Raw genomic sequence first — 26263 nt, 5'->3', positions numbered from 1 at the left:
TGATACACTGCCGATTTTGCAGATTTTCCTACTTAAAAAGCATGTAGAGGTCTGTAATTTTTATCATAGGTACACTTCAACTGTGAGAGACGGAATCTAAAACAGAAATCCAGAAAATCACATTGTATGATTTTTAAGTAATTAATTTGCATTTTATTGCATGACATAAGTATTTGATCACCTACCAACCAGTAAGAATTCCGGGTCTCACAGACCTGTTAGTTTTTCTTTAAGAAGCCCTCCTGTTCTCCACTCATTACCTGTATTAACTGCACCTGTTTGAACTCGTTACCTGTATAAAAGACACCTGTCCACACACTCAATCAAACAGACTCCAACCTCTCCACAATGGCCAAGACCAGAGAGCTGTGTAAGGACATCAGGGATAAATTGTAGACCTGTACAAGGCTGGGATGGGCTACAGGACAATAGCCAAGCAGCTTGGTGAGAAGGCAACAACTGTTGGCACAATTATTAGAAAATGGAAGAAGTTCAAGATGACGGTCAATCACCCTCGGTCTGGGGCTCCATGCAAGATCTCACCTCGTGGGGCATCAATGATCATGAGGAATGTGAGGGATCAGCCCAGAACTACACGGAAGGACCTGGTCAATGACCTGAAGAGAGCTGGGACCACAGTCTCAAAGAAAACCATTAGTAACACACTACGCCGTCATGGATTAAAATCCTGCAGCGCACGCAAGGTCCCCCTGCTCAAGCCAACGCATGTCCAGGCCCGTCTGAAGTTTGCCAATGACCATCTGGATGATCCAGAGGAGGAATGGGAGAAGGTCATGTGGTCTGATGAGACAAAAATAGAGCTTTTTGCTCTAAACTCCACTCGCCGTGTTTGGAGGAATAGAAGGATGAGTACAACCCCAAGAACACCATCCCAACCGTGAAGCATGGAGGTGGAAACATCATTCTTTGGGGATGCTTTTCTGCAAAGGGGACAGGACGACTGCACCGTATTGAGGGGAGGATGGATGGGGCCATGTATCGCGAGATCTTGACCAACAACCTCCTTCCCTCAGTAAGAGCATTGAAGATGGGTCGTGGCTGGGTCTTCCAGCATGACAACGACCCGAAACACACAGCCAGGGCAACTAAGGAGTGGCTCCGTAAGAAGCATCTCAAGGTCCTGGAGTGGCCTAGCCAGTCTTCAGACCTGAACCCAATAGAAAATCTTTGGAGGGAGCCGAAAGTCCGTATTGCCCAGCGACAGCCCCGAAACCTGAAGGATCTGGAGAAGGTCTGTATGGAGGAGTGGGCCAAAATCCCTGCTGCAGTGTGTGCAAACCTGGTCAAGAACTACAGGAAACGTATGATCTCTGTAATTGCAAACTAAGGTTTCTGTACCAAATATTCAGTTCTGCTTTTCTGATGTATCAAATACTTATGTCATGCAATAAAATGCAAATTAATTACTTAAAAATCATACAATGTGATTTTCTGGATTTTTGTTTTAGATTCCTTCTCTCAGTGTGTGCATGTGTGTATATTTGTGTACGTGCGTGATGAGTGAATACCACCATGTATGCTTATGTACCTGTGTGCGTGAGTGAGTGTGTGTGCGTGTGTGTTTTGTGAGACTGAAAAACAGGCCCGGGATAGCTCACCGGTTGACAATTCGTACAGTACAGTCTACTCCAAAAAATACATAATGTCATAAAACAATGCCGCTCAACTCTGTAAGCTGTGTGTGCCTGTCGTCAGATGTTGTTTGTGTGCAGTGCGCCTGGTGACCTGTGCACCCATGTCCACCATGCTACCTGCATCTAAGAGTGTGCCTGTGCTGCTGTGCCAGTGCAGTGTGTGTGCAGTGATAGTGTTTTGTGAGACCTGAATGCATAACACGGCCCGGACTGTATAGCTTCACCGTTGTTGATTTCATTGTGTCATTTGTACATGTATCGTACATGTATCTACTCCAGTTGAGTTTATTTAATAAATATTTTCATAACTCTATTCACTAAAATGGCAATGTCGCTCAAGGGCTCGTGAGTAAGCATTTCTCGGTAGGTCCCTATCATCAGACCTTGTCGGCGCATGTGGCAAAGTATCATCCTGGAAACCTGATTTTGCGCCAAACTTAAGGCCAACACTGCTTGTCACTCGAAAACGTTAGCCTCGATAGCTTTCCCTTCAATATTGTGTCATAGTGTGCACTACAGTGGGGGACAATGAAGTAATGACGTCATGAGTCTTTTGGTTGAAGCAGTTTGCGCCTTTGTCTGTGTGTGCGTGCGTGCTATGTGTGTAATAAGAAGACCTGTAATATGTAATAAAGTATGCTAGATCATTATTTTCCCTCCGAGTGGAAATATTCTGACAAAATGGAAGAAAATAGAAGTTCAATTATTCTCGAAGACTCTGTAATGACTTTTTTCTGTCTCTTTTCTCTATCCATGTAGCAGAAATACATCATTAAACTTTCATTACGGCACTGCAGTTCATTTCCGTTGTGGAGAAGCAGCTTAGTGGCTCATTGTAGAGCGTACCGTTTACTGTTGTGTACTGCTTCTCCGTCACACGCTACATCACGTAACCTTGTTTTGTTTCATGCCCAAGACAGCCTGGTAATACCTTGGAATAGTACAATAGACCGTAGCACAAACACAGGTGCAGTTTATGCATGCAAACACCAACGGATTCAGCAAACAAGTCTGGCATACACACACACAGCATGTTATATATTATAAAACACAGATGCGCATGCATGCATAAGCAATTGCGAACCCACATAAAGCATACAAAAGGGTGACGGAAGCAAGATGACTGATTCCATAACTGAACTCACCCAGTGCATTTTATTGAAGTGCTCGTGGCCACTGCCGCCTGCCCGAGCCATAGCTGGCGTTCCTATAGTGATTACATGGTGATCGGGTTCTCGGGCTACCGAGTGGCGCAGCGGTCTAAGGCACTGCTTTTATTTTATTCAACTAGGCAAGTCAGTTATGAACAAATTCTTATTTACAATGATGGCCTACCAAAAGGTAAAAGGCCTCCTGCGCGGATGGGGGCCTGGGATTAAAAATAAATAAATACAATATAAAATATAAATATAGGACTAAACAGTCATCATAAGAAGAGAGACAACACAACACTACATAAAGAGAGACCTAAGACAACAACATAGCATGGCAGCAACACATGACAACACGGCATGGTAGCAACACGACATAACAACAACATGGTAGCAACACAACAGGGTAGCAGCACAAAACATGGTACAAACATTATTGGGCACAGACAACAGCACAAAGGGCAAGAAGGTAGAGACAAAAAAAAGTCACACAAAGCAGCTACGACTGTCAGTAAGAGTGTCCATGATTGAGTCTTTGAATGAAGAGATTGAGATAAAACTGTCCAGTTTGAGCGTTTGTTGCAGCTCGTTCCAGTCGCTAGCTGCAGCGAACTGAAAAGAGGAGCGACCCTGGAATGTGTGTGCTTTGGGGACCTTTAACAGAATGTGACTGGCAGAACTGGTGTTGTATGTGGAAGATGAGGGCTGCAGTAGATATCTCAGATAGTGGGGACTGAGGCCTAGGAGGGTTTTATAAATAAGCATCAACCAGTAGGTCTTGCGACGGGTAAACAGAGATGACTAGTTTACAGAGGAGTATAGAGTGCAGTGATGTGTCCTATAAGGAGCATTGGTGGCAAATCTGATGGCCGAATGGTAAAGAACATCTAGCTGCTCGAGAGCACCCACGCCTGCCGATCTATAAATGATGTCTCCGCAATCTAGCATGTGTAGAATGGTCATCTGAATTAGGGTTAGTTTGGCAGCTGGGGTGAAAGAGGTGCAAATACGATAGAGGAAACCAAGTCTAGATTTAACATTAGCCTGCAGCTTTGATATGTGCTGAGAGAAGGACAGTGCACCGTCTAGCCATACTCCCAAGCACTACCTCAAGCTCTAAACCCTCAGCGGTAGTTATAACACCTCTGGGTAGAGGGACATTCTTCTTAACAAACATGACCTTTGTTTTGGAGGTGTTCAGAACAAGGTTAAGGGTAGAGAAAGCTTGTTGGACACTAAGAAAGCTTTGTTGTAGAGCATTTAACACAAAATCCGGGGAGGGGCCAGCTGAGTATAAGACTGTATCATCTGCATATAAATGGATGAGAGAGCTTCCTACTGCCTGAGCTATGCTGTTGATGTAAATTGAGAAGAGCGTGGGGCCTAGGATTGAGCCATGGGGTACTCCCTTGGTGACAGGCTGTGGCTGAGACTTTATACACTGCACTCATTGAGAGAGGTAGTTGGCAAACCATGCCAAAGGCCCCTCCGAGATACCAATACTCCTTAGCCTGCCCACAAGAATGGAATAGCCTACCATATCAAAAGCTTTGGCCAAGTCAATAAAAATAGCAGCACAATATTGCTTAGAATCAAGGGCATTGGTGACATCATTGAGGACCTTTAGGGTTGCAGTGACACATCCTTAAAACCTCTTAGCGCTGGGATCATATTCGGCAACATCAGGTGAAATCGGAACGCGCAAAATTCAAAATCGTAATATTAAACATTCATGAAAATACAAGTGTCATACATGATTCTTTTACTTAGAATCTTGGTAATCTAACTGCGTTATCAGATTTCAAAAAGGCTTTACGGCGAAAGCATAGCATTCGATTGTCTGAGGACGGCGCCCCATGTCAACATATCTTTCAAACCAGCACTGGCGACACAAAATCCTAAATAGCGATAAAATAAATCACTTACTTTTGAAGATCTTCCTCTGGTTGCAATCCCAAGGGTGCCAGCTACACAATGAATGGTCGTTTTGTTCGATAAAGTCCTTCTTTATATCCCAAAAACGCTGTTTAGTTGGCACCATGGAATTCAATTATCCAGTCCTTCAACATGCATTCAAAGGATTCCAAAAAGTTACCGGCAAAGTTCGTCCAAACGAGTCAAACAATGTTTTTTATTCATCCTCAGGTTGTCTAATATCTAAATACATGATAATATTTCAGACGGAGAATAGTATGTTCAATAGCAAAGGAAAAGAACGCAGAGCGCGCCTAAGTTCACGCGCAAAAAGACTACTTTTGCCCTGGCACTCAACTTTGAACGACAACAAATACTTCTTCATTTTTCCAAAAAACATGCCTAAAACCTTGTATAAAGACTGTTGACATCTAGTGGAAGCCATAGGAACTGCAATCTGATAGGCAGAAATGAGATCTTTCAATAGCATTTCCCTCGGGTTTTCGCCTGCTATATCAGTTCTGTTATACTCACAGACATTATTTTAACAGTTTTAGAAACTTCAAAGTGTTTTCTATCCAATTATATGCATATCCTAGCTTCTGGGCCTGATACCGCTGCGCCACTCGGGAGCCCCACCGTAGTCATATTTTATTATAAATAGCCTAGCTATGGCAGCTATTAGTCTACTTTAGCATGAGTCAGATTGGTTGGTTGCTTTCTCTCGTCTCCCCCTCCCTCCGCCCTGCTCCCCGTGTCACTCACTAACAGTACGGGCCCTCCCCCGCCTGCTATAGCGCACCTCTCTCTCCCTCCTCTCGTGCTTTATCAGCTCCGGATAATTAAGTAGCTTACAAAAGGACTTTTCTGCTGCTTCCCTCACTCAGATTGGACCAGGTCTGGATCCAACCAGGTCTATACGGAACGGGTCTAGTTGTCCTCGGGTCCGTCTGGAACGTGTCTCTATAAATGTATGCATATCGAGTCTGGAAGGAAATGTATGCATTTCAGGTCCAACTTTATTGACCCGTGAAGACCTCTAATGGTGACAGTAATGTATCTTCTATGACACATACATCTCTCTCATTGTCTACCACCTGATGACCTGAATCTCAATGAAAAGCTGGATTTATTAAATGGATGCTTTACACTCGCTCAGGCACACACACAGACAGATAGATGTATGCACACACACACTAACGCACACACATACAGACGATGTATGTTCAAACACAAACATCTGGAGATAGGCATCTCTTCTCAGAGCCAAGACTATATATTCACACAAGGCACCTCAGAACTATCTATATCGCGATATGATGCACAACAATACATAAAGTTAACAAAAAACTATCTCAGAGTTATCGTTACTGCTAAGAGACATAACATGTAATCTTGCCGTTGCACAACATAGCTGCAAATCATCATAGTTCATCATTGGAAATCACGTTGAATAATCATGTAGTGTCAAATGCAATGGGGTGACATTGCCGAGGTGCGATAACAATTCAATTCAATTTTATTTTATATAGCCCTTCGTACATCAGCTAATATCTCGAAGTGCTGTACAGACACCCAGCCTAAAACCCCAAACAGCTAGTAATGCAGGTGTAGAAGCACGGTGGCTAGGAAAAACTCCCTAGAAAGGCCAAAACCTAGGAAGAAACCTAGAGAGGAACCAGGCTATGAGGGGTGGCCAGTCCTCTTCTGGCTGTGCCGGGTGGAGATTATAACAGAACTATGCCAAGATGTTCAAAAATGTTCATAAGTGACAAGCATGGTCAAATAATAATCAGGAATAAATCTCAGTTGGCTTTTCATAGCCGATCATTAAGAGTTGAAAAACAGCAGGTCTGGGACAGGTGGCGGTTCCATAACCGCAGGCAGAACAGTTGAAACTGGAATAGCAGCAAGGCCAGGCGGACTGGGGACAGCAAGGAGTCACCACGGGCGGCAGTCCCGACGCATGGTCCTAGGGCCCAGGTCCTCCGAGAGAAAGAAAGAGAGAAGGAGAAAATTAGAGAGAGCCAAGATTTTCAAAATGTTCATAAATGACAAGCATGGTCAAATAATAATCAGGAATAAATCTCAGTTGGCTTTTCATAGCCGATCATTAAGAGTTGAAAACAGCAGGTCTGGGACAGGTAGGGGTTCCATAACCGCAGGCAGAACAGTTGAAACTGGAATAGCAGCAAGGCCAGGCGGACTGGGGACAGCAAGGAGTCACCACGGCCGGTAGTCCCGACGTATGGTCCTAGGGCTCAGGTCCTCCGAGAGAAAGAAAGAGAGAAGGAGAAAATTAGAGAGCGCCAAGATTTTCAAAATGTTCATAAATGACAAGCATGGTCAAATAATAATCAGGAATAAATCTCAGTTGGCTTTTCATAGCCGATCATTAAGTTGAAAACAGTTGAAAACAGCAGGTCTGGGACAGGTAGTGGTTCCGTAACCGCAGGCAGAACAGTTGAAACTGGAATAGCAGCAAGGCCAGTGATAACGTCTCCATGAATGTTGCTGCTACGTTCAATGTCTCAGGATGGGGTCTGATTGGTATCTTGATGAGGCACACAGACACCCTAAAGACTTGTCCCTCCCGCTTGAAGACTATACCTGAAGGAAAAGTCACTGCCTCCCATTCACACACACACATACCTGGGCTGCGTTCAGCAGAGCACAACGACGTGCAACTTTTAAATCAACGGAAACAGTGCAGTTCCGAACGACCAGTTGAAGAATGGTGTGATTATGGTGGCTTCGAGGGCGAATGTGTATGGTGTGCTGGACAAGTTTTCCCATTTCAACAGGTAACCCCCATATTGATCAGGTCACACCCCACCAAATAAATTACAATTTTATTCGTCACATGCTTCATAAACAACAAGTGTAGATCAACTGGCCTGTAAGTAAATGCTTACTTACAGGCCATTCCCAACAATGCAGAAAACACACCCATTAAACAGGAGCAAACATACCTTGAGGCTGGTAAACAAAGGTGCATGTTTTGGGGAAACATGCCATTCAGTACAAACCATCTAATGTAGCAATGTATCAAAAGGCTCAATCAACTGGATGCATCCCTTGTTTAACCTGGTTAATACACTGGTTGGATATGTGGACGGGCCTCAATGGGGCCTAGTAAAAAGTTCCTTCAATTGAAACTTTTGGTTGATTAGCAAAGTATGTTTGATCAATATTGAAGATGACGTAAGGTTCTTAGCCCTGACTGATTGAAAAAACAGCATGTTTTATTGAGAAAACACCCGAATCATTTCAATCGCCTGTATCGTTTCGCAAATCTCCCAATCCTCCTTGTTCTACTATGTCTCTTCGCCCCTAAGTTTGAACAAACTGCAGCAGACACAAGAACAAATTGACAAAACAACTCTATCGAAGAATTTATGGCTTTCCTTAGAGGGGTTCATAACGGAATGATTTGTTTTGAGAGGAACAGCTGTCTGAGTCCATGGTGGAAGCTGGTCCATTACAGAGGCAAGGCAAGGCAGGCGCTGAAGTCAGCCGTGCACACCACAGCTGCCAGAGCCCATGCACGCACACACTCCCTCTCACACACACATTTAAATGGAAAAAAACGTTTAAAAAAAATATCTGATACCGATGCAAATTTAAAAAGTCATGCGATACTCTCTAACACACACACGCACATTCTCACTGTGCCTGTGGCACAGCCCTGACGAGCCAGGTGTGATAGGAGAGCTCATCTGTAATTGACCTTACTGATGACCCCTCTCCCTGACTCACCTCCTCGCCTCTCCTCCCCCCTCCCCTCGGCTCTGCTTTCCCCTCTTCTCTCCTCTGCTTTTCCCTCCTTTCCTCTCCTCATCCTGAATCACCATCATTAGCATATCTCCATCTTTAAATAAAGCACCCTCTCATTTCACTCTTTAATGAGGCAGGGGAGTAGGTGAGTTAATTCTTAATGAAATAAAGAGAGTGGTCAGTTTTTTCAATGAAACTGTACAGGCTCAAAAAAGTTTAAGAATTAATTAAGGTGCTAAAGGAAACAGAGGCCATATTCACAAAGCATTTTGAAGTGCTGATCTAGGATCAGTTCTGCCTTTTAAATCATAATGAAACAGACAGTTCTAGGATCCCTGGCATTACGTTTCGTTATGATTCCAAAGTCCAAAATGATCCTAGATCAGCACTTCTACTCTGAGCCACTCTGAGGCATCTTTTGAATCTTTTGAATACGGGCCGGAGAAGTGTAAGTACGGTGGGTCGCTAATGCGATCAACAACACCACATTGAATGGAAAACAAATTATATCCCTGAGAGGGCCATCAGAATGTATTTCCCTGGCAGAGTTGTCGATCCCTGTTCGGCAAGATAAAATTGAAGTGAGGGGGGGATAGCGTGAGAAAGAAGAACAAAAAAGGAAAGAAATATAGAAGAGGGAATGGAATTGAGGCATCATTGGTGGGAACCCGAGAATGAACTGAGTGAGAGAAAAAAGGAGAGGAAAATAAGTGACAGCTTGAGCCAACCTGCCTCACGGAGGACTAGAGGAATAAAATAGGTAACCCGCGTTATGAAGGAGAGAGCGCATGAGATTAAAGATTTATTGAGGCAGAGGGACTCGAGATGATTTAAGGTATGAGATTGAAATGGTAATTCCTTCCCACGTACCATAGAGAGAGTGTGTGTGTGTGTGTGTACCTCACCAGGGTTCAAACTACTGTACAGACTGATACTTGGGGGAGCTCTTAAAATAGTGGGTTGAGAACCAACCTCAATATTTTCCTTTCTTGTTAATTCTGCCAGTGTCCAGCACCCTCAGGCACCCCCACCTAACACAAACCCAGTACAACCACACACGAGCACAAACACACAATATTTTCCTTCGAAAATGTATACCCGTCCTCATGTCCACCAATCTAACACATGCTAAAGACAAAACAAAGATTCATATTTCAGTAAGAGTCCTATTGTGCTTTTGGGGTTCCTCCTTGCTTGAAGTCCCTAGGCCATTGAAACATGCTAAATGCATTAAGCAAACAATTGGCCAAAACAGGCCCGAGAAACACACCAACTCCATCTTCAATTCCCACCAAATAAGCTTGACGGTTTGTGTATCCCTCTTGGTGGAGAAAACACACTCCTGCATTAGAGCACCAGGTGTGAGTGTTATGGAAAGGTCATGCGGAAAGTGGGACATGATTGGCGATTGGCTATTTGCAGTTAGTCATCGGCGGTGACGTGAAAATCCATCGGGAAGAAGAGTTGCCTCTCTCTCCAGCTGGAATTGACCACCGATCGATGGCTTAGGAAATTGGTCGGCTGAGGTGGATGGAAGGAGAGGATAGCGAGGGAGGGAGGGAGGGAGTGTTTGGCGAAGCATTAGCTAAAGATTATTTATGGCGATACATATATTTCTGTTGACGTCTGTTGGTTTGCAGGCGGGTTGGGTTTTCCGAGTGGAGTTTTTTAAATTGTCTGCATACGCACATCGTCGTTGTCGGCAATGCAAAAGGACCATTATTCAGGGAGTATGATATTTTCGGCCAAATGGCTACTTTGTAATTTGTAATTTCATGCGGGAGTCCAAATTCGGATCATGTGACTGACCGATATGTCCTCCGATGTTGGAGAGAGATAATTTCCACATATGCAAGTTGCTCTTGTTTTTCTCTCCTGCTTCTCTTCCACTCTCTCTGTTCCTCTCTTTCTCCCCCTCGATCTCTCTCTCTCCCCCTCGATCTCTCTCGCTCTCTGTTCCACTTTCTCTCCCCATCTCTCTCACCCCCCTACCTACTCTCTCTGGCAGTGTCTGAAATCTGCCTTGCCCTACTACTTACTTAAACTGCATACTGTGTACTAATCGTACAACATACTATTTAGAACGTACTGTTCTAAAAAACGAATGCAGTAAGTAACAAATACAGCATACTAGACTAATCTTACTGCGTCATCTAATCCGCAATAGCGTTGATTCCAGCCATTCGTTCATTTTCGTACAGCGTATCCCCTCAGCTGATTATGAACTGTTGTCAGAAATACGATTCTCTTCCTCAATAGTGTGCAGCGAATTCTATAGATGAAAAGCATACAACATTTCACATACTATAAAACGTTATTTTTTCGCAAACCCAAAATGCCTGCTATTTCAAATGCAAGTACGTGTATTCATACACGACCACTCTATCTCGCGCTCCCTTTCTCTCTCCCTTTTCCCACCTACTCTCCCTCCCTCCCCCCTCACTCTTTCTCTCCCTCTCTCTCTCCGCCACCACAGAGCCTCATCACTTTCCGCATCACAGGACCAAGCTGTCAGACTGGCTGTGTGTGTGTGAGCAAGGAAGAGTGTGGGAATATATTGGAATGAGTTAAAGATTGTGTGAGGGAGCATGTGAAGGAGCATGTGAGAGAGAAAAGAGGGCGTATGAAAGAGAGAGTTAACGTGTGTCTGTGTGTGCATATACTGTGAACGTAATTGACAGATTGAGAGAGGCAAAGATAGCGACTGTGAAAGAAAGAGATACCAAGAGAGAGGGGGGGAGAGAGAGAGAGGGTGAACAAGAAAGAGATGGCACACACATGCATCAGTAAACCTCTTGGATGTGGGTGCTGCTGAGTGATCGGTCAGTTTAGCACCCAATCATGCCTTTCCTAATGGCCGCCGCCATAAATTCAAGGTGCCAGTCAGCATCATAAGGCTGGCGTTCTCTCCATTCCTCCTTATTCCTCTCCCCCTTCTCCTCTTCACAGCCTCTCGTCTCTTCCCCCCTCCTCTCCGCTCCCCTCCCTTTCCCTATTCTCGTCTCGTCTACTCTCCTCTCTCACTCCTGCTCTTTCCTCCCGCTCCCCTACCCTCTACTCTCCTCTACCTTCCTACCCTACCCTCCTCATTCCCTCCCCCGACCACTCTTCCCCCTCTCCTCACCTCCTCCTCTCATGTACTGTATATAATGACATGCAGTCTGTGAGGCTCACTTAATGAATGCTAACGAACCGCCACCTAACCTGGCTCAGTGCTGACCAGCGTGGCGGGATAACCTTCATAATGCACGAGCTCTGGGCTAGCAGGCTAGGGATCTATGTGAATTATTAAAGGTCGGACATGAGCAGATCGGTGGCAGAGTGGGGCAGAGCGCAGAGATATTACATGAAGGAGATTAGGTGTGATGTTTGCATAGGAGAAGTTCTGGCTCTATCTGTAGAATTTAGAGCAAACAAAGGCAGTTAGGAACACAACTGGAAATAGAGAGGATCAAGTAGGGGGGGTTCTATTCTCAAATGCCTCATACAGAGTAGAATGACACTTTATTTGAATAGAATATAAAAGGTACTTTTTTTAAATAGAATGCTACTTTATTTGACAATCTATAAAATTGACATTTGTCTCATGCTCTCATCCCAACCCAATCAGAGAACACACATTTTTTGGGCTAAGTCCCTAACTTGAGGGCACAATGGAATGGGACCTGATACCTGTAGCCCCCTACTACCCAGTGCAATACCTGAACTGGTGGTCTTCTGCCTACTGGTTCGCCTCGCTATCCTCTAGGCTATCTGCCGCCCTGATGATATCATCGAGACGTTCTGCCCCGAGTACCCAACGCTTATTCAACCAGACACCGAACGAAGAACTTTAAGACTGAGCCGGCGCCTCCCAACATAAAGACACGTCAAAAGTAGAACGCACTTTCATATAATCGGCATTGCATATACAATATTGTCAATAAGAGTACTGTGAAGACAAAACTATTATTTTTCTAACAACATTTTCTAGCTCCGACCAGCTTCCACCGTGTCTGCATTGGCCTTTAAAGTAATCTGCCTGTATGTATAAAAAAATTATGGAGTTTCAAAGCACTGGAGAAATGTTCAAAGCAGTTAGGAGAGGCCTTAGACGCGATCCTGGGTTTTTATTGTATTTGGGGTTGGGGGACAGATTGAATCTTAGTGGGCTACCTTGTACTGGGTAAGTCAGCACGGTTGTCTCAGAGTCTCCGCTGTGTGCTTTTGGCAAGGGTAAACCTTGCTCACTGATGCGCTGACACACCCTGTAAAGAGGAGGAGTAAGAAGAGGAGTGCTCGGTCAATAATGTCAAATGATTTTTGATTGCTAACACACACACACACACACACACACACACACACACACACACACACACACACACACACACACACACACACACACACACACACACACACACACACACACACACACACACACACACACACACACACACACACACACACACACACACACACACACACACAGACACTCACACACAAAACGCACACACGCAGGCACGCACACATACACATCAACACACAGACACACAATGAAGAGGCGGCTCGGTTACTGGGGTGGATGACTGGATCAAAGTGAGTCAGAGGATGAGCGGGCCCTTTTAAGGCTTCGTCCCAAATGGCACCCTATTCTCTATGCAAAGCCCTATGGGCCCTGGTCAAAGGTAGTGCACTATGTAGGAAATAGGGTTCCATTTGGGACGTAGTTTAACCGTGATAGCTCCATTGCACCATCTTCTTGAAGTCTCCAACCTCCACAGACTCCACTGGATCAGGAGGCTTTGCTCGTCTAAACCTCCCTAGACGGAGGAGTTTAACAAATTAACCAATAAATTAACCAGCGCCAGGGTCATAAATCATGGATTAGCGATCAATTTGTATGTCTGGGAGATGAGAGGAGTCAACACAGCTACAATCTGCCCGTCTACAAATTCATGGCAGATCGTAATTGACCGAGAGCAAAATACCCTCCCAGTTATCCGTTCATCACTGACAAACCCTTCACGAAAAATAGTGATCTGCCTGGAATTGAACATGCTTTAACATGAGTGTAAATTAAAGGGATACAAATCAAACTTTGAAATGATGCATTGATGTTGCATCGCATTGAGAGATGCTGTGCTGAGTGTTGGCGCTATGTATTCCCGGTTATACTCAGTTATGCTCCCTGTTGAATCTCAGTTATAATCTCAGGGATTCAACCCCAGTTGAATCTCCTAGTTTCAGTTGATGGGCCATCTATAAAGGCTATACAGTCTTGTGGCGATGGCGGTAAAAAGCCACTGTGATGTTGGAGTGGGTAATATAAGTCTGCTTGTGGGAGTCTGCACTGATAACATGACGTTTAGACAGGAGAACGACCCCTGAACTGACACAACCGCTAAACAGAGAACACAAGACACCCACACACACACACAAAACACACGCACAGAGTGAAATCCCCCTGCTGAATTATCTCACTGGGAACTGAAAGAGCTGGCAGACCAACCAACAAGATGTTTTATCCTCGCCCTCTTCTCTGAATGATAATTGCAAAATGAGGAATGAAAAGAAAAGTGTTGCAAGTGAACCGAGAGAGAAAATAGGGAGCGAGATGAGAGACAGAGAGAGAGAGAGAGCGAAAGAGAGAGTCGGATATGTGATGTGAATGGGATGTGAAGGAATCTGGCTCTCAGGCAGCTACAGTGTATTATAGCCTTACAATATACTGTATACAGTAGCTGTCTTTATTAACATGTACAAAAATGCAACTTGGCGGCAAACAGCATCTCCAGCTCAAGGTTACATTTTGACAGCTGTTCTGTGACAGTTCAGGAATTCGTAAAGACAAACTTTGCCATGGAGATGTCCATTAATACTATTAATATTCATAGAGACTTGTAACATGCTCCAAGGCGGTTTGTGTAATCTAAGTGCGAATAAATAAAAGTGGCGTTAAGAGATAAATGGGGGATAATGAGTGATCAGTGAAGCACAGTTGATACGGAAGTCTAATGTGACCGCTAATGTCGCTAAATGACGATCATTTATACGACTCATCTTCACCCAGCGTGAGACCGTGATCGAATAATAATCGTCAGTTTGGAATGATCATGAAAGTGTGGACCTCCCATAAAGTGTGAAAAAATCTGAAAAAGATATCGTTTTTGTGTGAAACAGATTTTAAAAAGTAATCTCATCATAGCATTATCAAAACATGTGTTAGATGACCATGCATTTCTTATGTGCGGGAGGTAGCCTAGCGGTTAAGAGCATTAGGCCAGTAACCGAAAAATCCCTGGTTTGAATCCCTGAGCTGACAAGGTGAAAAATCTGCCGATGTACCCTTGATCAAGGCCCTTATTGCTCCTGTAAGTTGCCCTGGATAAGAATGTCTGCTAGATGACTAAAATGTAAATGTTATGTGTAAAAAAAACAAGAATGTCCAAAGCATAATTACCCCTCTGTGAGTCTTAATGGACCGATCTAAACATCCCATGGTTGACATGGACGTTTAGAGCCTCTGAAACGCCTGATAAAAGATAGATCCCATCCATCTCTTTTTTTTGTTTTCTGTTCTCCCTCTTTCTCTTTTTTTTTACTGGGTGGATACCTTTGTTGTTTTTTTGTTTGTAGATGAAAATGGCTTAGATCTCATCCGAAAAAGCAAAAAAGTGCCCGGTGGACAAATGATTCTGTTCCTCCTTTGATCTACCACTGGCCTACAAAAGCCAACAAGGGTTTCAAAGCAAGGAGGTGAGCTATGGATGCAAGGCAAGAATGGACAGGAGCAACGAGAGGGCCCTCGCTACGCCCTCTCTGTGCCCTTCACACTGTTCTGATCAACAAAGACCAACAAAATGAAGGTCACAAGGACCACACGGATGCCTGGAGCACAGGTATTCAAAGGCTGGCCCATAAAGGAGGCTCCATTATCATCCCTTCAGGAAACTGCAGTATATATAGCTAGATCTCCAGTGAAATGAAGTCAGTATAGCTATATGCCTTCAGAAAGCATTCACACCCTTGACTTCTCCCCAATTTTGTTGCATTACACCCCACACATATAATTATATGTAAGGTCCCTCAGTCGAGCAGTGAATTTCAAACACAGATTCAACCACAAAGACCAGGGAGGTTTACCAATGCCCCACAAAGAAGAGCACCTATTGGTAGATGGGTAAAAAAAAATTAAAAACAGACATTTAATATAGCTTTTAGCATGGTGAAGTTATGCATTACACTTTGGATACTGTATCAACAAACCCAGTAGTGCATCAATACACACAAAGATACTGGCATCCTTCCTAACTCAGTTGCCAGAGAGGAAGGAAACCTCACAGGGATTTTACCATGAGGCCAATGGTGACTTATAAACAGATACAGAGTTTAATGGCTGCGATAGGAGAAAACGGAGGATGGCATGAGTGAAAAGAAGGAAGTCTGTAATAAATACAAATATTCCATATGCATCCTGTTTGCAATCAATCTTCATGTTTTAAAGCATGGTGGTGGCTGCATCATGTTTTAGGTATGCTTTTCAGCGGCAAGGACTTGAGTTTTTGGGGGATAAAACAAAAACAAAATAGAGCTAAGCACTGGCAAAATCCTAGAGGAAAACCTGGAGACAAATTCACCTTTCAGCAGGACAATAACCTAAAACACAAAGTCAAATATACACTGAAGTTGCATACCAAGGCGACATTGAATGTTCCTGAGTGGCTTAGTTACAGTTTTGACTTAAATTGGTTTGAAAATCTATGATAAGATTTGAAAATGACTGTCTAGAAATGATAAACATTATGGGGTATTGTGTGTAGAAAAAAATGTATGGAATCCATTTTGAATTCAGGCTGTAAAACAACATAATGTAGAATAAGTCAAGGGGTATGATACTTTCTGAAGGCACAGTGCAATTCAGTCTCTAGAAAATGGACTGACATCCAAAGAAAGAGTAACATAAATGATGCCTATTTTCTCTCATAATGTGTTGAATGAGTGCTCGGCATTAAATGTGTCAATGAAGAAAAAAGGTTTGATGTGGGCACTATATCACTGCTTTCATTCATTGCATCTATAATTAAAAGTACCAAAAGTGGTTTTGGTTAGTGTACAAAAATGTTCCCTCCTTTTAGGCATAGCGGCATCTCCATTTTACCTCTGGTATGTACCAATAATGTATTCTTCAGAAGAAAATAATGTATTTTGCCATGACGCTCGAAAGACTGAAAAATTACTTATCTGATAAACTCATTGGAAATGCAATTTCCTGGAGAGGGTTCGGAAGGCCTACATGTGGCGACGATGGTATACAATATGCAGAATCGAGGGAAACGGAGGCATCAATCCGCCATAACTTGTTTCTGAGGTTTTCCTCCACCACAAGTACCAATTAGAATAATATAATCAGGCAGGGGCTGGCTGCTACACATGCAATATGCAGAGAAATGATCCATGGCTCTTGTCAGGATATCTAACCCATACTAACGCCTCATGTCTCCAAGCAAGCCACTCTCCGAGAAATAGCTATAGTAGCTAGCCCAGAGGCAGGCTAATGTCAAGACGGCTAACACATAATAATACCTGTCTCCAAGCAACTCTCCTAGGGCAAGCTATAGTAGCTAGCTAAGAGGCAGGCTAACGTCAAGACGGCTAACACATAATAATACCTGTCTCCAAGCAACTCTCCTAGGGCTAGCTATAGTAGCTAGCTAAGAGGCAAGCTAAAAGCTATCTAACAGTGCTAAGAGGCTACATGTATCCCAGAATGTAATATACACACTGGACAGCGACTGAGGACAACTATTCTGAAAAATATAATGTGAAGAGAAAAGTCTGATGGACAGACAAACTTGTTGTTCTGCCTTCTATAGGTATGAATCTGAGAGTGGTCCTTTGGATGAGATGTCTAATTGTTGTCCTGATTCTCCTTGATCATTAACAACTCTGCTCTTGAAGTGCTTTTCAAGTTCTATGGGACCTTTAATTTACTGTAGAAATCATCACTATTTCCTAATGGCTCATTAGGGGAGAGTGGAGTAAATTGAGCCAAAGGGGTAAGTTGAGCCACCCTTGTTTCTAAGAAACCATACACAAAATGTATAAGTTGACCAAATATTTAGGAAGAGGTCATTATTTCATGGCGTCTGTGAAAGAAGAAACCACATGGAAAAAGTGGTAAGCAGCTGTAGCTGTGTGAGATAATATAGTCCAAATGTTTGCCTTGGTAAGTTGAGCCAATGGTTGAGCCAATGGCAAGTTGAGCAAATTGAAGTGTATTCTTCCCAGGCGTAATGCAAGGAATAAATCGCTGGAATATGAGGTTAAAGGGTAAAAACAAGCATATGACACCACCTTTCAACCTCTTGTTCATTATCTCCAGCACCAAACCAGTGTCTACATACGTGAAAACGGTGTACTTCTATGATCTGTGGTTAAAAAGATCAGAAGAAAGGTCCTTAAAAATGCTTCTCATCACAGGGTAGGATTAAAAGTAAGAAAAACGGTGATTTTCAAAACCTAAAATGAGTTTCTAACCAGAGGGAGGGTATTTTCTTCTTCACCGAGCATCTCATAGTGTTTGAAAATCACTGCTTTTAAAATGTTTAATCTTTTGATAATGTCATCGGGTAGAACTTTTTAATGTGATTTTTTTTCTTCTGCAAAACGTAGAAATATGCAGTTTTCACATATGTAGACACTGGTTTGGTGCTGGAGATCATGAATCAAGTTGAAACGTGGCGGAGTTGCCCTTTAAAAGATGATGATTAAAATGATTAAAAGACAAAAAAGTGATTGTAATTGTAATTGTGTTAAATTGTGTTTGGGAAATAAAGATAGACATTATTTTAAAAAGGTAGTGGTAATATTTATTTCAGTACAGACATTTGTAGGCGGTTTCACTCACCCTGTCAACTTAACTATAGCAGGGGTAAGTTGTGCCAAGAGACCACTTTTTTTTGTAAAAGCTATGTTCAAAACAATGCAATGTTTTGAACTGCAATGTTTACATGAATTATGATTATTTCCGGGGATACACAAAATATATAACAAATATATGTAGATATCTTTTCTATAAATAATACTATATTTCCCCTGATGGAGTGATGCTGAATGTAAAATGTCTCTCCCCTAAAACCATAATTCCATTAAAACTCTCCCCTAGGTTGTTGCTGTAAATTAGAACGAGAACATTTCCTCAATCAACTCATCAACTTACACAAATGTTACGTTTTCAAACAGAAATCTTCCATTTCGTATCATAACCAAGTCAACTCGTTTGTGTTTTTTTTTTTGTAATTTCCCGCAAGGCTTGTTTGGCCATTGAGTCTTTATCATCGACTGCACGAACAAAGATAATCAGAGTGAGAGAAGCATTGAAATCGATTATACAGAGACAAATGCTGTGTGATGCCTATTAGGGAAAGTATGGCAACCCGGCATAAATATGGCCCTTGGCTGGCTTGGGAAGCTTTGAACGCAAAAACCCAGACACATTTCTACGCTCCCTTTTATTCCCAAAGAATTGTACTGTTTAATCATTCATTTGAGGAGTGTCACCGAGAAGAAAAAGAAGTGCACGGCAGGGTTTGTTTTCGTTCGCCTAGGGGTACATTGTCATTGTCGTGTTGTGTTGCTATCATTCGGGCTCTTTCTCTTGGGGTACCACTATCTCATTGTTTTCATATTTTTGTGATTGAATGTTTTCGGAGGAAGGTGGTGGTTGGAGGGGGAATGGAGTGGAGAAATATTGGAATGTTTTTAGATTGGACTGGGGTGAAACTATTGCTCGGTGCTGAGAACATGAGGGAATACTTGTTTCGGAATGAAATATCACATAGGAATGTGCTATAGACTGAGGGATACTTCAATTCTTGCAAATGCTATTGGAAGTTATAGGAGAACCACTTGTCTCAGAGCATTGGTAATCTAGACGGACAACACAACTAAAATTAAGAGATCCAAATGATTGGAAAGCGAATTTGGCTAGATAAGATATATCTAACAAAGCACCAACAGTGGCACAAAATCCTAATTCAATGAGAAACTGCAAGCTAGCACTGTTGCTCCCACCCTACTCAAATTTCCTAGAGGCTTTGAATGAGGGTTTCTTGGAAAATGTCAAGTTTTATTTGTCACATGCACAAGTACAGTGAAATGCGTAACTTGCCAGCCCTTCCCAACAACGCAGTATTCAATATCAAAATAGTACAACTAGAAAAAAAAGAAGAAGAAAATACAGGAGGGTGTAATCTATATACAGGGCCAGCGCCAGTACCAAATGTACAGGGTGCAGGGATACCAGATTAATTAAGTAGATGTGCACATGTAGACAGGGATTAGGAGAAAGTGACTGGTAGTATGATAAACAATAATAATCATAATAATGATCAATATAGCAGGGCTGAAAAGTGACTGGTACCAGGAATATATATGTAAATACTACAGTAAAATATTCATGGTTAATATCAACATGTAAACAGGAGTAATAGTGACCAGTAGCAGGATAAATAGATAGATTTGAATGCTAAATAGGATAAATACATAGATACTAATGATATATACATAGATACTAAATAGATGGATACTAAAAGCCCTATAGGTTTTGAATGAGGTTTCTCCCGAGCATTCGGATCAGTCTATATGGGTCACACCACCATACTAGAATGATGGATGAGATTGGGTAGCCATGTTTCGGGGAACGTGGTGGCGATTCCCAAACCGGTGTTCCGCCTTGGGCTTAGCCTCACTACGCCTCCCTAGGGGAGGCTTCCTGCGCCAACTGCCACTACTGTAGACTTTGCATGTAAAAATAACATTATAGCCTTCAAGTTCTGCCCACAGCTGTCACACTTCAGACCGACTATTTCTGTACATATTTGATCAGTGTCTTATAGTGCCAGTCGGTATTAGATAGGACGTTGTGGCTCCGCAAGCCTGTGGGGAAAATAAAATAACCTCTGGTTACCGAAGCTACCCCATTGGCTCACAGCAAAAACGTAGGTGTGGTCGAGGTGAATTTTGTTTTATTACGTGAATATGGACTCGGAGAATGGAATTTCGAAGCTCTGTGGCGCAAGTGGATATGTATGTACTGTAAAACTTGAGTGAGTAGTTATGGGGTATAGGATTTATCCTATGGGGAGAAGACAATGGTTGTCTGGTGCAATGGCGCCAATGGTATTTTCCCAAAAGTGCAACCAATCCCATCTGACATTCCGGACGGGCTCGTTCAAAGGCCCATGTTTTTTTGGAAGAAAACAAATACCATTTGAAGCCAGGCAGACTCAATATGCATTTTGAATGAAAACAAATACAATTTGAACCCATGTCTGCAGTGGATTGCACTTCTTTCTGAGCCCCTTAACACAGCCCAGACTACAGTTTAGTGAATCTCAGTCTCTTGTCAGGGCGTTTGTACCACAGCTACCCCCAGACGCTAGGCCTGTGTGTTGTAATGAGCCACACTGCTAGTGCTCCTATACCTGCCAGCTGCCACTGAGCTGCCTGGGATTGAATAGGTCCCATGGGGCACTCTGGTGCACTGCCTATTCCATTTCAGATGGCGACTTGAATGCCTTTAGCTACTATACTGTCTGGAAATGTATTCAAGCTATAGCTACAATGCACACTGCGGGGAGGATAAAGAAAGAGGCACAATTGCCCATCTAAAGCAGTTGTATTATTAGATTCTGAACCACCTGTAAACACACAGCAAATTGGCCAGCGTTACCTAGTGTGGATTTGTCAGTGCAACACTTCTAGTGTTGATTCAGGTGTTAAAATAACTATGTACGTGTGAAATTCACACTCATTGGTGTAAAAGGGAAAGGGTTATACCTAGTCCGTTGTACAACTGAATGCATTAGAACCCCAGTGTTGGTATTAATAACCACTGTCGAGTGTGAGAGCCTGATTGTTTCCGTTTAACTCTGTGGAGAGTAAAACATTCCCATCAAAACGACACCCATAATTACCACATTTCCCAGCATGCTCTATTGCAGGTAGATTTGTTGGGATTGTTTTTACTATCTGTGGTTTTGCATGTGCATTGATTAATTGAATAATATAATGTTACACAAAGATAAATAACAATAATTCCCCCCCAAAATTCAGACTTTTACTGTAGGGAGATTTTTTTGGAATAGTTTCATACTACAAAGAGTGACGAGTGTCTCAAATGGCCCCCTATTCCCTATATAGTATAGGAAATAGGGTTCCATTTGGAACACACAGAATCTTGTTTGTTCTACTGAGAACATACCGTTGAGGTCTAACATGGAGTTGAAATAGGGGACTTTACTCAAGGATTATCAATCCAGGTGAGGAGTTCCAGTGTTTTGGATTTCAAGGGGTATTTGTCCCCCTCTGTCTCAGAGAAAAGCCTTAGTTAGAGCATCAGTAAGCTTCTCCATGCAGATAATCACTCTCTTTGGAGTTGGTTGTATATAGAGTTCAGCTATGAACCAAGTGTTTTGCCTATTGTTCCACAGTGAGAGCGAGGCTGACAGTGTGAAAAGCCTTAGATATTGCGTATCCAGGTATTTTTCAGGTTCGGAGAGCGGAATGCTGTATCTAAAGCTGCATTCTGGTCCTGCTAGCAACCTTGACAAGAACTGAATGGCTTCTCCCAAACTTTTGTCTATGAGAAGTTGTACAGGCTCTGTTCGGTCTTTGTTTTGCTGGGGCTTTGGTAAGAAGTGGTCTAGTTTTTTGGAAGCGAGCGAGCACCTAAGCGTACGGCTCATTGTCTGTCTGGGTTGGTTATCCTACTTTGTACTTCACCCTCTGTTATGGTACACGTACAGTGTATCAATATTTTCCCTTTTCTTGCTTCTGAACTAAAGCAGTTAAGACCATTACTTTTTTAATCCAGAAGTGCCTGCTATCAAAAGTTGTACACAGGGTATACCAGCACCATGGTAATATCACTCTACCAAAACGTCATGATACTTATGACTCCAACATTTCAGAATACTGTAGTGCCGTTTCACATGATACAATCAAATTTTTTCGGCCCTGCCAATCTAAAGAACTAGCTGGCGCCTGTTATAACATGTTTATAAATTCAGCTTCATTTAAACAACAGCAACTAGTCACTCGTATGCGCCAGTCCTATAATGTCCACTTCACATTCACCGCATCTCACGTGTGGGAGCTGTGATCGGCCAGGTGCATCCACTTCCAGCCATCGCTCACCTGCTTCTCTCCGCACTCTCTTCCTGCGCATCCATCTTTCTTTAACATATATTTCGCCGTGATGGCGAGCAGCGATGCAAACCCTGATGAGTCTTCCGTCGTTACATTTGATACACTGGAGCAGAGCCTGTTAATACCAAGAGCACAGTCTGAGTAGACTTCACATTTGCAAGTTCGCTGTCACGCAGCCTGACTGACCGACAGAGAGGAAAAAGTGGAACACAGGCATGCTTACAGCTTCACAGCAAAGAAAAAGGGTATGTACAGTCCAAACAGTACCAGAGCTACCTTTTTCTCTTCCTGCACGATTTCGCAAGCATTTTATATAACTTCACAAACCATGTCCTGGGCTGTTTTAAACTAATCCTGGGTCGCTAATTATTGGTTTGTTATTAACAAACTGGCACGCCCTGACCTTGGAGAGCCTTTTTATTCTCTATTTGGTTAGGTCAGGGTGTGACTAGGGTGGGTACTCTAGTTTTGTATTTCTATGTTGGCCTGGTATGGTTCCCAATCAGAGGCAGCTGTCTATTGTTGTCTCTGATTGGGGATCATATTTAGGCAGCCTTTTCCCACCTGTTGTTTGTGGGATTTTGTTTTTCTGTAGTGCGTGTTAGCACTGCATTTGCTTCACGTTTCGTTTCTGTCTGTATTTGTTTTGGTGATTTTCATTTATTAAAATGATGTGGAACTCTACACACGCTGCGCCTTGGTCCATTCAGTATAACCAACGTGACAGAAGATCCCACCACCCACGGACCAAGCAGCGTGCCCAGGAGGAGCAGGGATCCTGGGCCTGGGAGGAAAGCCAGGAGTGGAGGACATCCTGGCCGTGGGATGAAATCATGGCAGGAGACAGAAGCCTGCCATGGAAGCAGGCGGAGGCAGCGAGGGAGCAACACTGACGAGACCGGGGTTCGCGGCCACGACAGAAGGCCGAGAGGCAGCCTCAAAAAAAATGTTTTGGTGGGGGGGGCACACGGGGTGGTTGGCGGAGCCAGGGTTTGAACCAGAGCCAAGTCCTCGTACTCACTGCGGCCCCACACACCAGGCTTCCGGCGACGATACCCAGTCCAGAGCTTCCGGCGACAGTTCCCAGTCCAGAGCTTCCGGCGACAGTTCCCAGTCCAGAGCTTCCGGCGACAGTTCCCAGTCCAGAGCTTCCGGCGACAGTTCCCAGTCCAGATCTTCCGGCGACAGTTCCAGTCTAGAGCTTCCGGCGACAGTTCCCAGTTCGGAGCTTCCGGCGACAGTTCCCAGTTCGGAGCTTCCGGCGACGTTCCCTGGTCCGGGGCTTCCGGCAACGTTTCGCGGTCCGGAACCACCAGCAACGGTCGGCAGTCCAAAGCCTCCAGCGACGGTCTGCGGTCCAGAGCCTCCAGCGGGGGATCCCAGTCCGGAGCCTCCTGCGAGGGTTCCCAGTCCAGAGCCTCCTGCGAGGGTTCCCAGTCTGGAGCCTCCGTCGACGGTCCAGAGTCCCCAGCGACAAACCACGGTCCGGAGTCCCCGGCGACCATCTACGGTCCGGAGTCCTCGGCGACCATCTACGTTCTGGAGTCCTCAGCGACGATCCACGGTCCAGAGCCTCTGGTGACGATCCACGGTCCGGAGTCCCCGGTGACAATCCACGGTCCAGTTCCTCCGGCGACGATCCACGCTCCTGAGCCTCCGGCGACGATCCACGGTCCAGTTCCTCCGGCGACGATCCACGGTCCAGTTCCTCCGGCGACGATCCACGGTCCGGTTCCACGGAAGCGGAGGGATCCACGAGCGGAGCGGGGTCTACGTCCCGAACCGGAGCCACCACCGAGGCTAGATGCCCACCCGGACCCTCCCCCATAGAGTTAGGTTTTGCAGCCGGAGTCCGCACCTTTTCCCACCTGTTGTTTGTGGGATCTTGTTTTTGTGTAGTGCCTGTTAGCACTGCATTTGCTTCACGTTTCGTATCTGTCTGTATTTGTTTTGGTGATTTTCATTTATCAAAATTATGTGGAACTTTACGCACGCTGCGCCTTGGTCCATTCAGTATAACGAACGCGACACAAACAATGTTGTTCAGTCATGTCACCTAGCTAGCTAACAATCTGCTCACTTGACAGTAGGTCTAGGCAAATTGGATTTGCACAGGGAGAAAGGAAAAGTGTCTGCTACTCATGAGATCTGCTTCAAAGGTAGGAACTGTCTAGGTATCCCCCTTTCCCTTATAGGGCTAATGTAAGCCCAAATTACAGTGAACAAAAATATAAACACAACAATCAAGAAATTAATTTGGCCCTAATCTATAGATTTCACATGAATGGGAATACAGGTATGCATCTGTCAGTCACAGATACCTGTAAAATAAAAGGTAGGGGCGGGGATCAGAAAACCAGTCAGTATCTGGTATGACTTTGCCTGATGCAGCGTGTCAAATCTCATTCGCATAGAGTTGATCAGGCTGTTGATTGTGGCCTGTGGAATGTTGTCCCACTCCTCGTCAATGGCTGTGCAAAGTTGCTGGATACTGGCGGGAACTGGAGAACGCTGTCGTACATGTTGATCCAGATCATTTAAATTGCCATTGATAAAATACAATTGTGTTCATTGTCCATAGCTTTTGCCTGCCACACCATAACCCCTCCTCCACCATGGGGCAGTCTGTTCACAATGTTGGCACCAGCAAACCGCTCGCCCAACACAACTCCATACACGCTGGCATCTGCCTTGTACAGTTGAATCCGGGATTCATCCGTGCCAGTGGCTGTCGAAGGTGAGCATTTGCCCACTAAAGTCGGTTACGATGCCAAACAGCAGTCAGGTTAAGACCCTGGTGCGGACAATGAGCACGCAGATGAGCTTCCCTGAGACCGTTTATGACAGTTTGTGAAGATATACTTTGGTTTTTCAAACCCACAGTTTCAGCAGTTGTCTTGGTGGTGGCTGGTCTCAAACGATCCTGCAGGTGAAGAAGCTGGTTGTGGAGGTCCTGGGCTGGCGTGGTTACACCTGGTCTGCGCTTGTGAGGCCGGTTGGACTTACTGCCAAAATCTCTAAAACGATGTTGGAGGACGCTTATGGTAGAGAAATTAACATGAATTTCTCTAGCAACATTTCTGGTGGACCTTCCTGCAGTCAGCATGCCAATTAATTACACGCTCCCGCAATACTTGAGACATTGGTAACATTGTGTTGTTTCACAGAACTGCACATGTTAGAGAGGCCTGTTATGCTCCTTAGTGCAGGCTGTTTAAGCAGCTTCTTGATATGCCACACCTGTCAGGTGGATGGATTATCTTGGCAAAGGAGAAATTCTCACTAACAGGGATGTAACCAAATTTGTGCACTGTTTGGTGCCCAACGTTTTAAAGTTGGGAGCAGTGTGTGTGTGTGTTCATGAGAGAGGGAGACAAAGAGAGTGTGTGAGGGAGGGAGATTGTGTGAGGGAGGGAGAGTGTGAGTGTGTCTGTGAGTTAATTGAAGTGTAACAAAGGTTTCATGCAGTGTTTTTCCCTTACTGCCACAATGACATGCAGATCATTATGCAGCTATATTCCATCCTCACGTTCCTCCAGCCAAATCACACGTAGGCCTCACCAAATATGAGCTAAT

The sequence above is a fragment of the Salvelinus alpinus genome, chromosome 6, assembly GCF_045679555.1.
Source record: "Salvelinus alpinus chromosome 6, SLU_Salpinus.1, whole genome shotgun sequence".
NCBI classification, from domain to species: Eukaryota; Metazoa; Chordata; class Actinopteri; order Salmoniformes; family Salmonidae; genus Salvelinus; species Salvelinus alpinus.
This window is presented reverse-complemented; position numbering follows the sequence as displayed.